At 36.5% G+C, this 14107-nt stretch overlaps 1 protein-coding gene and 1 long non-coding RNA gene across 3 annotated transcripts in view; both read left to right on the top strand.

Moving 5' to 3' along the window:
- LOC122078028 (B3 domain-containing protein At3g19184-like) overlaps nt 1–14107 on the top strand; it is a 48928-nt gene that overhangs the window by 3940 nt on the left and 30881 nt on the right. The window lies entirely within an intron of this gene.
- Nucleotides 693–3823, top strand: LOC122078058. Its single transcript, XR_006139973.1, has 3 exons — nt 693–818; nt 3383–3523; nt 3603–3823. It is a non-coding gene; the product is annotated as an uncharacterized LOC122078058 (long non-coding RNA).

Below are 14107 nucleotides of genomic sequence, written 5' to 3'. Positions count from 1 at the left end.
TTCCCACCACCGATTCTTCTAATTCCGATTTCCTCATTATGGCTTCATCTTTTGTACTAGTCCAAAACAGCCCTCCCAACGTGGAATTATTTACGCTGTCAGACCCGGCGATCATCTCCACTGCGCACAACATCAACAGTAGCCAGAGAACGATGCCGATGCCGAGGCCGAAGCGAGCTTGCCTTCGTCCCATGGTATGAGAGCGAATAATGGTGTAAATACCGTCCCGGACAAGTTTTAATAGAAAGAAAATATTATCCACTCAATGTCTACATGCAATCTCAGAGAGCAGGAAGAGAAGCTCCAGACATGCGGGCAGAATCTCGATCGAGCAAATGTCAGCGGCGTAGTCAAGCCAAAACGGTGCTCGGAAGAATGAGCGTTCTCTTTAGAGTCCAGGGGGCCCTACTTACGCAACTCGACGAGGGTTCCTTCCTACTTCCCAAATCGGAAGTGTAAGAATTAAGCTCCATCCTAAGAAAAAAAAATAAAAATTTTGAAAATAAACGATGGGTTAGGTTTTCTGGTCGGTCACCTCATATATGTTTCTTGTGAGGCGTGTTCTTTGAACCGTTGGATCTAAATTTCATTGTGCTAAAGCCTTTATTTGGAATGAGTAATATGTAATAATACATGTATGTATTGTAAAATATAGTGTATATAATTCTAAGAAAACTTTTTGTGGTTAGAAGGGTTTAGGAAACCTAAGATACGTATTGGAGAAATGGAGAGAAGAGGAGATTTTGCCACTGCAACACCCCAACCCACCGATCTTACCAGAGAACGATCAAGCATCAGACTTGTTTTTGCTCCGACAGGTAATTTTTACTTCCAATTTATTTTATTTTTTTCATTTTTTTTTTTTTTTTTTTTGGTTATGAGTATTCAGTTCTTGAAAAGTCGGAGAGGGAGAGAGAGAGAGATGAGCGAAGTGACGTGTGAGACCATGAGGACCTTTTTAGTGAGTTGGTAAGTGTACTATGAGAATGATTCCGAATTATGAATTCTTAATTCTGAAAGAGTTCGAGAGAGAGAGGGTCGAAGATGAGGGAGAGAGGTAGGTCATCCACGTTTCTTTCCCAATCTCCCAAGAAATAATAGCTTATGCGGTGGTTGTGAGGTTTTCCCCTTGAAATCTCTTTTCACCCAATTCCATTGCTCTTCAAAAGGCAAGATTCTCAACCCATAAGGTGAACATCTCTTAAGTAATCCTTCCTAGATTTGACTGGAAAAAGGGGTAGGCAAAGAATTGGTTGTGAATGTCCACAACATTACAACACAACCAACAATTGGGGGATAGGGAGATCCACCTTTGGAGTGAGAAGCATTGCGCTGGGGAGACTGAGTGAGAACTCACCAGACTATAAAACTAATTTGGGGAATGAAACCTTTGAATCGGACAACATTGTGCCATGGGGGCCAAGGAGCCTGGGATCTCGCCAAATTCCAAGCTGAGGAAGCTGCCAAAATCCCAGATCCGATCTTTGACTAGACAAGGATCCCCATGCCTAAATCAGCCTGGGATAAGAAGCCGTGGCCCTGGTCTCCAAATCCCATAAAGAATAATATCAAAAAATTTTGCTTTTCACCTTCCCGTGACGTACCTATTTTGTCCCCATTAGCATTGATGAGGATTCCGTGTGAATGCCAATTGTCTAGCCCAAGGAGAGTAGAGCTTTCGGCATCAATCCTCACCTTGATCATCAATCACAAGAGAGACATGTACTTAAATATTTTCCTCAATCCTTATATTTCAATTTTCAACAGCTACAACAAGGATAAATAAATATGCTGACTTATTGAAGGTTGTTGTCTAGTGATATTCTATAATTCTCTTCTGTATATGCTTCGCATGCAAAGATTGAAAACTTTAGCTAGAAGGTGACCTTTGTGATTGCACTTTTGCTAGTTATGTTGTAAGACCTTTTCCTATGTTAGAACAGTGTAATACTCAATGAAATCATTAAATTTTGTAGATAAAGTCAATTTGCCAAATTGACTCTGACATTCAATTAATCAATTATGAGTTAAAAGGTTCTATTCATAGCCTTTCTTACTTTAAATTTAAAGAACATGAGCAAGTACTTTGATTATCCACAGTGGGTGGAGTTCCATAAATGCTTCTCTATTTGATTGAGATATGCCACTGAAAGGGTTAACAAAATTGGGACTCTTTTCTATGATATAACATTAAGGAACCATTAGGTTGTCTAGTAAATTGCCAGAGATACAAATATGTTCTTAGTTTCTTCTATGCTTGTGCTTTTTTCAGCTTATTTGCTTAACCGTTGTATGAATTTTTGGCTTTATTGGTTCTCAGTGGTGGGTTTAGGGTTTTGATTTATGAGTTGCCGTTTCATACACTTTAGTTTTACTTCAGATTTTAAGCTTCGAATCTCTGAGATCGTCATATGCTTTTGCCTTCAAGATTGCAAAGCATTGTATGGGTCTAATGGATGCTCACCAATTTCTTTCTTGTTACTTAAGAGTGCAACTATTTTTCTCTTTCTTAAAAAAAAAAAACAGTGCAACTGATTTATAGTTTTCTAACCAATCACTATTTGGTTTAGTGATTATCCAAACTCTGAATACCATGATGTGGATTTGAGCTTTTGCCCAAGTTGCTAAATACTCTGATGGAAGACAATATCCAAAACCCTGCAAGTAAACGGCTCACTTACGTTGATCAATAATCTAGTTGAATATGGAATCATAAAATCAAACTCTTGTTTAGAGCGATCAAACCAGTTGCTCTTTCCTGTTATGAATTTTACGTCAGTTCATAAACTTAAGAAAACAATAATAGCCTAAACTAATCCTATTATATGGGCTGAAACTTCTAGAAAATCCATTGAACAGCTTCATAACAGCAAAACAATGAGTAAACTAATCTTTCTCTGGAGATATTACAATAAAAATACTATACTATGGTTCCGTGGATGGTGAAGAATTAGAAAGGAGGATATAGACATACAATACTAGTACCAAGTAAGCACCATTCAACAACTAAACCATATATGGTTTTCCATAGCTCCAAATTGCTGAGAAGAAAATTGGCAACAATTCCAACTAAGCCTGAAGTTTCTAGTAGTTAGAGTGGGATCTATACACCTTCTTCACCCCGGCCCCTATCACATCTGTCACACATTCTCCTGAAGTCGACCATGGCATTGAGGCGAAGGACCCATTTGCCCGTAAGGATGATCAGAGCCATGGGAGGGGACGAATGCTCAAAGCTGCTGACCGTCGAGGTTGTTGAAGACATAAGAGGGGACGAAAAAGCAATATGATATGATGTTGGAAAGTAAACAATTAGAGCTATCAAAGCATTTGAAGGAAATATCTGAGAGGAATGATCATGTTTTATGTTTTTCCTATTCAGATTACATCATTGCATGAGTCCCCAAATGGTTATGCAATTCCCTTATTTTGATGGTAAGAGGAGTGTGATTAGGCAATCAATGACATTCAGAGGAAGTACGATGTCGAAAAGCTGGAAATTGTTAATCAATACAAGGAAAAGGTATGCTTGTTATAAAGTCATCTGTCTGTGGTACATATTTTGCCTATTATTCATTCACCTGATATGTGTGGACCTTCAGGCAGACAAATCCATTGAATAAATGGAAAGAAAATTGTGACCTGAGAATTGAAGAGAGCAAAGAAGAATCAAGGCAATATTTGAAGCATGTTCAGGAGGAACATGTTGATTTGTACATTTAAGATTGGTGTTCAATTATAAAGTTGTAGAATTGATCTATCTTTCTTCTATGTTCACGGTTCATGTGATGATGGATGACCAATGTTATCATTCCTTTCATCTAATCTCAGGTTTATAATTTCACATATTTGTGAGTTCACAAGGCCCAAATTTGTCATGCCTGACTTTGCTTACTGTTTTATGATCACAGGCTTATTTACTTTCAAGTAGGGGTCAATCTTTGTCATACCTTATGAATCCAACTGGTAGTACTACTGTAGTGGGCCACAAAACCCACAAGATCCATGACTGAAACAATATAATAGACGAGAACCTACAATGTGACCTAGAAACCCATCCATGGTTAATTCCTCATCCAAGTCATTGGCAAACCTCACACGTCAAACAAATATATATTCGTGGCAATACATTTTTTTGAATGAATAGAAAATTTATCACCTACTGGAAAGACAGAAGACTGGGAAGAGTTAAAAAAACAAAAGGACCACTATGCTAAGAAATGAACACCAGCCCAAGCACCAACAAAACCCACAATACAGAAGAGCGAAAGGGGAAAATAAAATGGGAAAGCTACGTTCTCATAAGCATAAAGTTGTCCATGAAACATAATCTAGGATGGACCATGGTTGTTTAACAAGCTCATTGGTTGGCTAGAAGATACTTTAGTCTTGCTTGAATGAGTTCAAGAACATTGCTGGAGCACTTTGACATAATGTATTTTTGTGGATAAAACTGAATGGCATGTCAAAAGAGTGCTGCCAATTACTGTTCATGGCATGTCAAAACTGAATGGCTCTCTACCCCTCTAGCTGCTCAAAGCATAGGTGTCCACTATTTGAGGTTCAAGTCTATTCTTGTGGCAATTTATCTAGATACCATATTTTCTTCAATGGAAATGAGTCTTTTTTTTTTTTGGTGAGAAAAGTGAGTCCATTAATTGGTGTCAATGTGTGAATCGAGTCAAATCTAAATTAGGGGAGTGGAAATCCCAATATTTTCTCAAGCTGGTTGATCAGTTTTGGGGTCCTTCTGATCTCAAATATTTAGTCGATGCAATGCGATCTTTCATTCCAAATGCTGCCAAGGTTCACACTCATAGCTTCAGAGCTGCACCTGGTGCTGATGGAGCTGCCTTGACTGATCCTGCAAAGTTTGTAGAACCCGTTGTTCTTCTTAATAATGAGGTTGTCAAAATATCGACAATTCTTCTACAGCCAGGTTGCTCAGAAGTGCGTCAACAAATGAAGGAAGACTCTTCCATGTTGAATGTAGAAGAGAAAAATGATCAGATTTTGAAATTCCCTGGATTAAATTCACAAGATCCAAATGGGAAAGCTCCACCTGTGCTAAAGCCTAGTGATATATCTGTGGTTTATGTTTGTGAATTGCCTGAAATCAAAACATGAACCAATAAGGGTGCATCGGTTTTGATTGGGTTTTGGTTACTTATCAGTTTACTATCGGTTTGATTTTTGATTGGGTTTATATTTTGGTTTTCATTTTACCATGTAAATATAGTCAAAAGTAAAGGTAAGGGGAAAAAATATATAATTTTAATGAATTTCAAGTTGCTATCCGTTTCGATCTAATTTTTTAAGTTCAATTCAATGTCTTATCAAATTCAATGCGTACTAGTTTGGTTTCAGTCTCACAAACCCCAAGCCCAAAACATGATCCAGTAAACTATTATCGGGACACAACATTCACTCATGATTAATCTCTCTGAAAGATCTCCTTCCTTTTCCATGGCTATAAATATTTTTGTTGTAGGATCCAAATCCCTACCATAATGGATCTTACAATGCTCTAAGAACCATTTTGACTTGTCTTTTCCTTTGCCATTTCTCAATATGCCAACATGTTGTCTAGGGGTACAAATCCAAACGCTGACCCAAATGGATTTCTATTTCCTCCTTAATGATCTCACTAAAATTAAATAAGTACAAAATACTTTTTTTTTTTCCGGAAAACATTGTGACTTCATTTTTCTTTTGCCACATGTCCCATTAAGCGACATGTCGAAAATGTTTGTTAGTCAAATGGCCAGACTCAAGTGGATCATATGATGCCTCATATAGGTAAACCCGTATGGATTTTGATTAGAGACAAATTTAAAATTTCCTTATTGGTTTGGTTTCGATTTCACTCTTACCACGCCAAAATTGATTTAATCCAAACCAAAACTGGTCCAAATTGACCAATTGATACCCCTAATTTTACCTACAAGGAGGGTACTGTGGTCAAGCCCAATTGTAGAAAGTATGAAGGAATCTCTCTACAATTACTGACTTACCTATAAAGAGGGGTGATGTGGCCAAGTCAAATAGTTAAACTATGAATGAATGCCCATAATTATTCAATTTGAACATTAAATCACTATAATTTTATAAACAAATTAATTATAGCAGAAGATGACCCAAATCTTTAATAAATAAGAGAAATGATGTGAGATTATGGTTGTTTTTTAATAAAAGGGGTCGAGCAGGCTAGGTCGAGCTATAATGAGTCAGTTTAGGCCGGACCTATAGTCAGTCGGTTCAGTCGAGCACCCTACGGGCTAGCCACCTGCACCGTGAACATCCGTTTAATAAACATGTGAGCTTGAGCCTGACATATTTATCAATCGGGTTAGTCTAGGTCGGGCTGTAAACCCTTACACTTATATATCCAATACATAACCTTTATACCCCATACTCTATACCCCCAATACCCTATACCCCATACTTTCTCTTTCTACCCTATACCTTTTTACCTTTCATGTTTACTAATTAAGGGAACACCTCCCATGCCCACTTTTACAGCTCTACATCCCCTGCTGTACCACTACCCCAACTTTTTACTCTTTTAGTGTGAACACCATTTATTAACAATTTCCATAGGAAATACTTGGATTTAGGATGACCTTTTGCTTTCCACAAATATGACTATATCAAGGATTTACAACTCATTTATTATGATGCTCTTTGAGAAATAATAAAACTAGCTGTAATTTTTATAGTTAAAGTGTCTTTCTTTGAGCATTGGCAACAAAGGGAGTTCTCAAAATCCACATGAGAGAGGGGGTGGTAAGAATCTTAGAAACTACCAGCTTCTGAGAGAGAGATGTGACAATGTTGCATTCCAGCTTCACAGGACAAATAGCTAGTTCTAAACATTCACTAACAAGAAAATCACTTTTTCCTCTAATTGCTCCTCTCAAGTATTCTTTGAAAATCCTTTACACCTATTTCTACATGATTGCCTTTACTGACTTTGGTATAAAGAGTTGAACTAAAAGAGTCTTGGTGGATTTGAACCACCATCCCCTTAGAACATAATTAAGACATGCTCATGTTCCAAGTGCTCTACCAATTGAGCTAAAGACCCATAAAGTAGAGTTGTCAAGTAAAGATGCAATAAGACTACAAAAATTCCCTTTCTTACTTTTTATACAGAATTTCACTTCTTTGAGTGAGTAGAATTTCATAAAACTGCAAGAAGTCACAAACTGAGTGAGTTATTAAAATAGAATCTCGTCATTACAGTCAAGTTGATCAAAAGTAAAAACCAAGTGATGTTATTGAAGATATTTGTAGAAGCTCAACCTATGGTAATCCTTGCAGGATCAGTAAAAAGCATAGGCGACACCTATATTTGCATGAATTCCAAATATAAAAGGTAGTTGTGAAATAGGTTTCATGAAATTGGAATATGTCCATCAAGTCCAATTCTAAACACTTATGACCCAAGAGAAGTTTCACAAAACCAAGGATTACGCAAACAGAATCACATTCAAGAATCACATCATATGCTCCAAGTACCTTTTTATTGTTGTTCAGCTTTTGATTTAAAAATTCTACATCTTCAGCATAGTCAATTTAACCTAAGGGTATACCCACCCTCTTTGCAAACTGAATGAATCGTACTCAGACAATTTATATAGAGCATAGTCACCTTCACCTTCTCAACACCACCTTCTAGGAGAATTCTGGCACCCAACCTTAATTTCACCTTCACAGTTACAGATACCTTGGGCCCCAATCTAATTGTAACATCCAACAATTTGAAACAACAGTCAAATACTGTTCACTATTCTAACCAATGGCAATATTAGTTTAGAGAAGAAAGAAAAGGGAACAAGAAATAGATAATTCAACACTAACAATAAGACAGTTACTATGCTCACGAACTCCATGTGTAAAACTATCAGCTTTTTTCCCCAGCTTGCTGATCCATTCTTTTAGTGTGTCAACTCTGTATGCATTGTCAAAGCTAAACCATTAATGCATAGCTTAAAGATTTAAAATATTTTGTTATAGGTAATAGTATAGAAAATTAGCTTTTGAATATTTGCATTAACAGAAACAGAGATAGAGACAGAGACAGAGAAAAGGGAGATAGATTACATTGTTTGGATTTGGGAAACTCCTTTGAAGGAGTGGAAATAAAATATGGGCTAACAGTTTCTGATACAACATGTTTCTCTCCTGATTTTTCAACTGAATAGGATACTAAGTTCACCACAATTCTGATGACATGATCTGGAAATTGGTTCTTCATTTTGAATGAACACATATTCAATCTGTTAACACTACCTATTTGAAAAGCCTCCTCTCTCTTATATGAGACTACAAAGGATCCAAATATTCTCTACAGCCATAGAAGAAGATGAATGGATTTCAGTGGAGCAAAACTTGCAATTTGGTAATATATATAAAGGAACAGAGTTGGGTGGTGAATCACAATATTCTGCTGCCAAGTCATATATAGCTCATTAATAGAAACAAAGACAGAAATGGATAACGAAAGCAAAAGAAAAAGGTCCTATAGACTAGGAGGATGTAATGGAATCTTACACACTAGCGCTTTATTCACTGTAATTGAAACAAAATGCAATTGAACCATTTGAGGACTCAATCAAATGAAATCATAACCTGGGTCTTAAGAAAATGTATTGCTTGTGTGAATTAATTATGATTTTGGAAGTGATTAGGCAATTCTTATACGATTACTTAACCATAGCACATAGGATCATAGATGACACAAAAAAATTGTCTTTCCACTTCCACCATTGTTACTACTTTTAAGTTAATTATTACTATTATTTCCTAGTCAAAAAGTATCAGTTTCGTAGAAGTTACAATTGAAGACTGATAGAAGAGATCCCAATTTTCAAACCCCATATGCAATCAGATCTAAAGCTTTTAGTGGGATCAACATTGCTAACTTTCAAAGGCTTGATAGTATACTTATTTGACAAAAATAAGTATTAAATATTACATCACTATGGAAGATTGCATTAATCAATCAAAAAGCCCAACCACCATTTCTCTAGAAAAAATTTCTTAAAGCTACAAACAGTGAAGTCAAAACCTGCTTAGAAAGGAAAGACAATTAAAAAAGCCTTCAGTTAAGGACAATGCAATGCATGTGTATGCATATGTGTAAAGCATGGTTTTTGGTTTTCTTTACTACTCATCCTGAGGTGGAAGGGAGTGGTTAGTAACAAAAAAAGAACCTCAAGGCTTCTTTGATAAAAATGAATGTGGAAGGGAGAGATAGGGCAGCAACTCATATTTTATGATTTGGCAAACAGGGAAATGGCTTCACCACATCAGACCTAGTACCTCTCATAGGCCATAATCACGCATCAAAAATTATGAAAATGAACCCCCCCCCCCCCCCAAAAAAAAAAGAGAGGGGGATACTAACTGATCAAATCACAAGTTCAGCATCATCATCAAACCTAGCTAAGAAGTAATAGAAGAAAAGGAAAAGGTAACTTGCAGGAAAAACTTCGGACTTTGCTGGGCTGCAATGCATCTATATGAATCATGAAAGCTTGCATCCATCTATATGATATCCCATTTGAATCAACAACAACAGTCAATTCAAATTCTACAAGTATCCCCCAAAATCTCAGAATAGCAGAGGACAAGTTTATATTCCATTGTGCTGGAAATCGGTGTCAAAATCATCAGTTCAGATTGTTTGAAGTGAAGATAAATAAATGCAATGAAAAGTAATACAATATTAACTCAGGATACTACAAGAATTAGTAGAACTTTCCCTGCGGAAAATAACCCTTGAACACACAGCTTCCGAATCTGGAAATGAGCTCTTGAAGATCAAAGGTCTTGTTGCTTATCTCCTTACATCAATGAATTCAAGACCAATAATGTGAAAAATATCTATGCATGCATGCTCCAAAACGTTTTGCAGTGATAAAGCTTATAGAAGAAAATTATATGTTACAAGCCATAAGACAACAGGATGTGAAAGGTAACATTCCAATAATTCAGAATGTGTTGAACAAGCATAGAAAGTTCATCACAATAGCCCCTGACTTGGATCAAATAGGTTAATGAATACTAAGCATTTGAGGCAAAAGATCCAATACACCTGTTTGCAGACAAAAAATAGAGACATAGTTTATTCAAGGAAAGACCATAAGTGAATTTTTCTAAACAAGAACAATTCCCAATTACTACATTGAATTATGAAAGCTTAAAATTGCAGAACAAACCTTCAATTCCTGCTTCATTGTTGATGTTACAAACTGGCTAAAACTCCAGGGCAAGTAGAGGGACTGCACTCCAGATACATTATGTAGATAGTAATGTATAGTCATTACTACCAAGTGAAAGATAAGGTACCTACTGAAAGATTATAGCATTTGCTGCCTCCTTGCCCAGGTTTAATATGAAATGCTGGAAGGATTCTATTGCTTGTTGAACCTGCTGCAGCAAGGAGATATGTTGAACCAAGAGTTTCAGTTTCCTAGTGAAGGTGGAACAAGGGATAATCAATCGAAGATGCAGACATCAGAAGTACACAAAGGAGAACTACTGGCTGAAAGCTTACTTTGTTGAATATCTCACACAAGTCATGTGGCTTTGATAGTCCTGGCTTGAAGAATTCCTAGAGACAAAACTCTATAAAGGTTTTATTTTCTGTTTGCATTGAAATTAAACAATTTTTTTTACATGTCCAGTGGAGTCTCTATTTATCTTCTTTTTTTTTTTTTTAAATGAAGTTCTTTTCTTTTCCCGTTTCCATTTATCTATGTCATGTTTTTCTATCTATAGATACTTTTCCATAGGAACATAGTCTCTTTTAGCTGACATGAAGATTTTGTGATAAGACTTGTCTTGTTGGTCTCTTTTAGGGTATGGGGCTGGCAGTGTTGACTACAAAGTTGGCATTAATCGTTGCTATTTTCACATGGTTTTCTTCTACAAAATGTGCTTTTCCCCTTATTGCTTTCAGATGGAATGACTCACAATATCTGAAGTTTTACATCAATGGCTTGACATTTATAGTGAAAACACCCAAGTTCCCATTGTTTTAATATCTGATAAGGATATTGTGTGCATGCTAAGATGTAATAACTTACAAGAGACTTTGTTATTGTCTCAATTCTGATAGATGACAATGCAGATATGTCCCATCAAATTTGGATCCAAACTCAATTGCCACATCCCTCGAGCATGGTCTTATTTTTATTTTTTTATTTTTTTTACCTTTGCCTTTATTGTGTCCAAAATAATAAACATTTAAGTTCAACATTTTATTCGTGCTATATACTTTGAAGCCACATCTACATCCATAGACCCATGAACCAGTCTAAAAACACCTCTCCCCCACATACCCCCCACCCCAAAAAAAAATTCAGAATTGGAAATCGAAAGACCATTCAAATATCCAAGAGTTATTACCTTGGAATGATGACAGATAACTAGAATGTTAGCAATAGGATAGGGATCAAATTCTTGCCCCAGGTCCTTGACATGATGAACAAGTTGGTCATAGTAGGTCCTATTTAACTTTCCAAGTGTCACCTTATAAGAAAAGATGCAAAGTTTGCACCAAAAGTGTTCCACCCTAAGGGGTTCAAGATCACAACCTGCCCATATCCAAAGAGAAGTCATCTATCATTATCATGCGTATAAGGAAGTGATCTTATAGAAGAATCACTAGTATGTCAACTGAAGCTGAGTTTCACACACTTCGTGCACTTGGTGTACAAAGGAAACAGAGTAAGAGAGATAGGGTAGTTGGGTTTTGGAACCAGCTCCTGAAAACACTATTATTTACAACAGTCCTGAACCATTCATCACTGTTGTTGGTTGCTTGTGGCTACTATGTGTGGTAGTTGCATGCATTCGTTTTTCTGCATTGGTAGAGGGTGGTATCCACTTTGAAGCTTTATCAGTTAAAGCCAAATAAAACTCGTGGTAGTAGTTTTATACAATCTGACTATTAGAGTTTTTAGCTATTAGATGCAACAGTTCAAGTCCTCATATTTGGATCCCACTCACAGCGGTTGTCGCCAAATGAGGTTGATTCCTTGTAGGAAATGCTCCTTGTTTCACCTTGTTTGAGCCTAGCATGCCTTGAAAACTAATTCTGCACCAATTCCTAGTGTTGCATGCATTAATTTCCTTTCTTTGTATTTGAAATATTATAGAAGAGGAAAGAAGGTTCTAGTATACATTTAGTAGAGTGACGTACAGTACCAATTCCATAAAGGATCAAATAAATGAATTTAGAGAAGAACTACTACTAGGGTTTTAGCATTTTTCTCCGAAAATGAAAGATGCACACTATAAGTGTATAATGATGTTAAAGGTTCAGCTGAGTGAATTCTATATTTCTAGTTTCGGTTGTTAAACTTCTAAGTGAAGTACGGAATATTGGCACAACCACTAGTGTGAAGACTGAATAGTTTATGTGGTTCCGCAATAAAAAATAGCTGAATTTTTACACTGGAAAGGGCATTTGAAGAAGGGTATTAGCATTTTTCTATTCATTTGCACAAAAATAAACAAAAAATTAAAACCTGAAGAAATATGGGAATAATAACTGCATAGAGTTACATCATAAAGCTATTTTGTGTCCAGATGATTGTTGAAAAAATATGAACAGCCTTGTGAGGACCATCAGCTAATGCAAAACTAAACAGGTGATTGTAGAGAACACAAACTTCCTTACCAGTCTCATTTCCTAAAATATTGATTCAATAGGTGGTTAGTAGCCAAAAATATTGTAACTCTGAGGTCACAAGACAAGTCAATTTTACTTTGTTCCTCTTTTGCAGCAGCTCATTACCTCTATAAAGATCTAATACAAAATCAATGAATTATGTCACCTTCAAGAAAGGAATAACAAACCTCTGGCCCAGGAGAGTTTCCTCCAAGATTCAGCTCAATGATACCATAAATCGAAGTGAACTCCACATTGAGTAAGATGAAAAGAATCACCTAAATTGAGCTTTCGGGCATAGTTGCTATGCCAATATTGCTCAGCAAAATCTTTGATTTCTTCTTCTGTAAGGGATCCCCAAGCACTACATTTCTCTCTTCCAAAACCCTCTCTGAATACATTGGTCATTCCCCAGCGTGAAAGTTCCATTCCATTTGCCACCAAGGCACCTAGGACCAATGGGAGAGAAGCTTGATGGTTCTCGAAACCCTTTCAGCTAGATCAACAGATTGGTCTTGGTAGGAGTATCTGAAATTAAAGGGAAGGTCAGATTGAAACAAAATATAGTTTTGGAAATAGGGGCGAAGGGAGGGTTCATCAGTCGGAGACTCGGAGTTGGACAATGGTTAACAGAACGAAAGTTGAAGAGAACCGATGCACTAGGACCCAATAGGTGAGACGAGAGGTTTATGTTTGAGAGAGGACCTTGAGAAGCTGAAGAACGCCATGAAAGAGCTTCATCATCTACTGTAATACAATACAACTCGCGGGAGAAACGCATTTGCACAAATTTCTGTTGGACTTGGTGGCGGATGAGAACACTCTCAGCAGGGTAATCGCGGTCGGGAAGAAAGTTTAGGTAGGGAATGAAATTATTTCGTATTAGATTTGGTATATCGTATATCGCAAAGAATTAGGTATTGGATAAGTATTGTAACGAACGGTTGGGATTTTTGGATTCCATTTAAAAGGATGAGATTGGTCCGACCAGCTATACGGTTAGCTGGAGTGCCGACCAAAAAAACTTTTACCATAAATGAAATGGTGAGAAAAAAAAAAAATATATATATATATATGTATATTTGGTTATCATTAGAATAAAAGAGAAGGGAAGAAAAGACAAGAAAAGGAAATTTTTTGTATTTTCTCATGTTTTCTTGTGTTTTTGGTTTTTTTTTTATAGCAAAATAAAACTTCACAATTCCCAAAGGGAATTTTGAAATTTGAAAACCGAATCTTCTCTTAGATTAAGACATGCCAAGCACAAAGAGAAATTCTTAAACAAAAAAAATTATACTTTTTCCATTTCTTCTCTTGTCTACCAAACATAGCATGAGTTCTTGTCAATCTACCAAAAAAATAAACCCTTGTCAAGGTTATTAAAATCGAAAATCTCGGTCAATGCCGATTCCAATCTATATC

This window comes from Macadamia integrifolia, chromosome 1, assembly GCF_013358625.1.
Source record: "Macadamia integrifolia cultivar HAES 741 chromosome 1, SCU_Mint_v3, whole genome shotgun sequence".
In the NCBI taxonomy this organism is placed as follows: Eukaryota; Viridiplantae; Streptophyta; class Magnoliopsida; order Proteales; family Proteaceae; genus Macadamia; species Macadamia integrifolia.
This window is presented reverse-complemented; position numbering and strand designations above follow the sequence as displayed.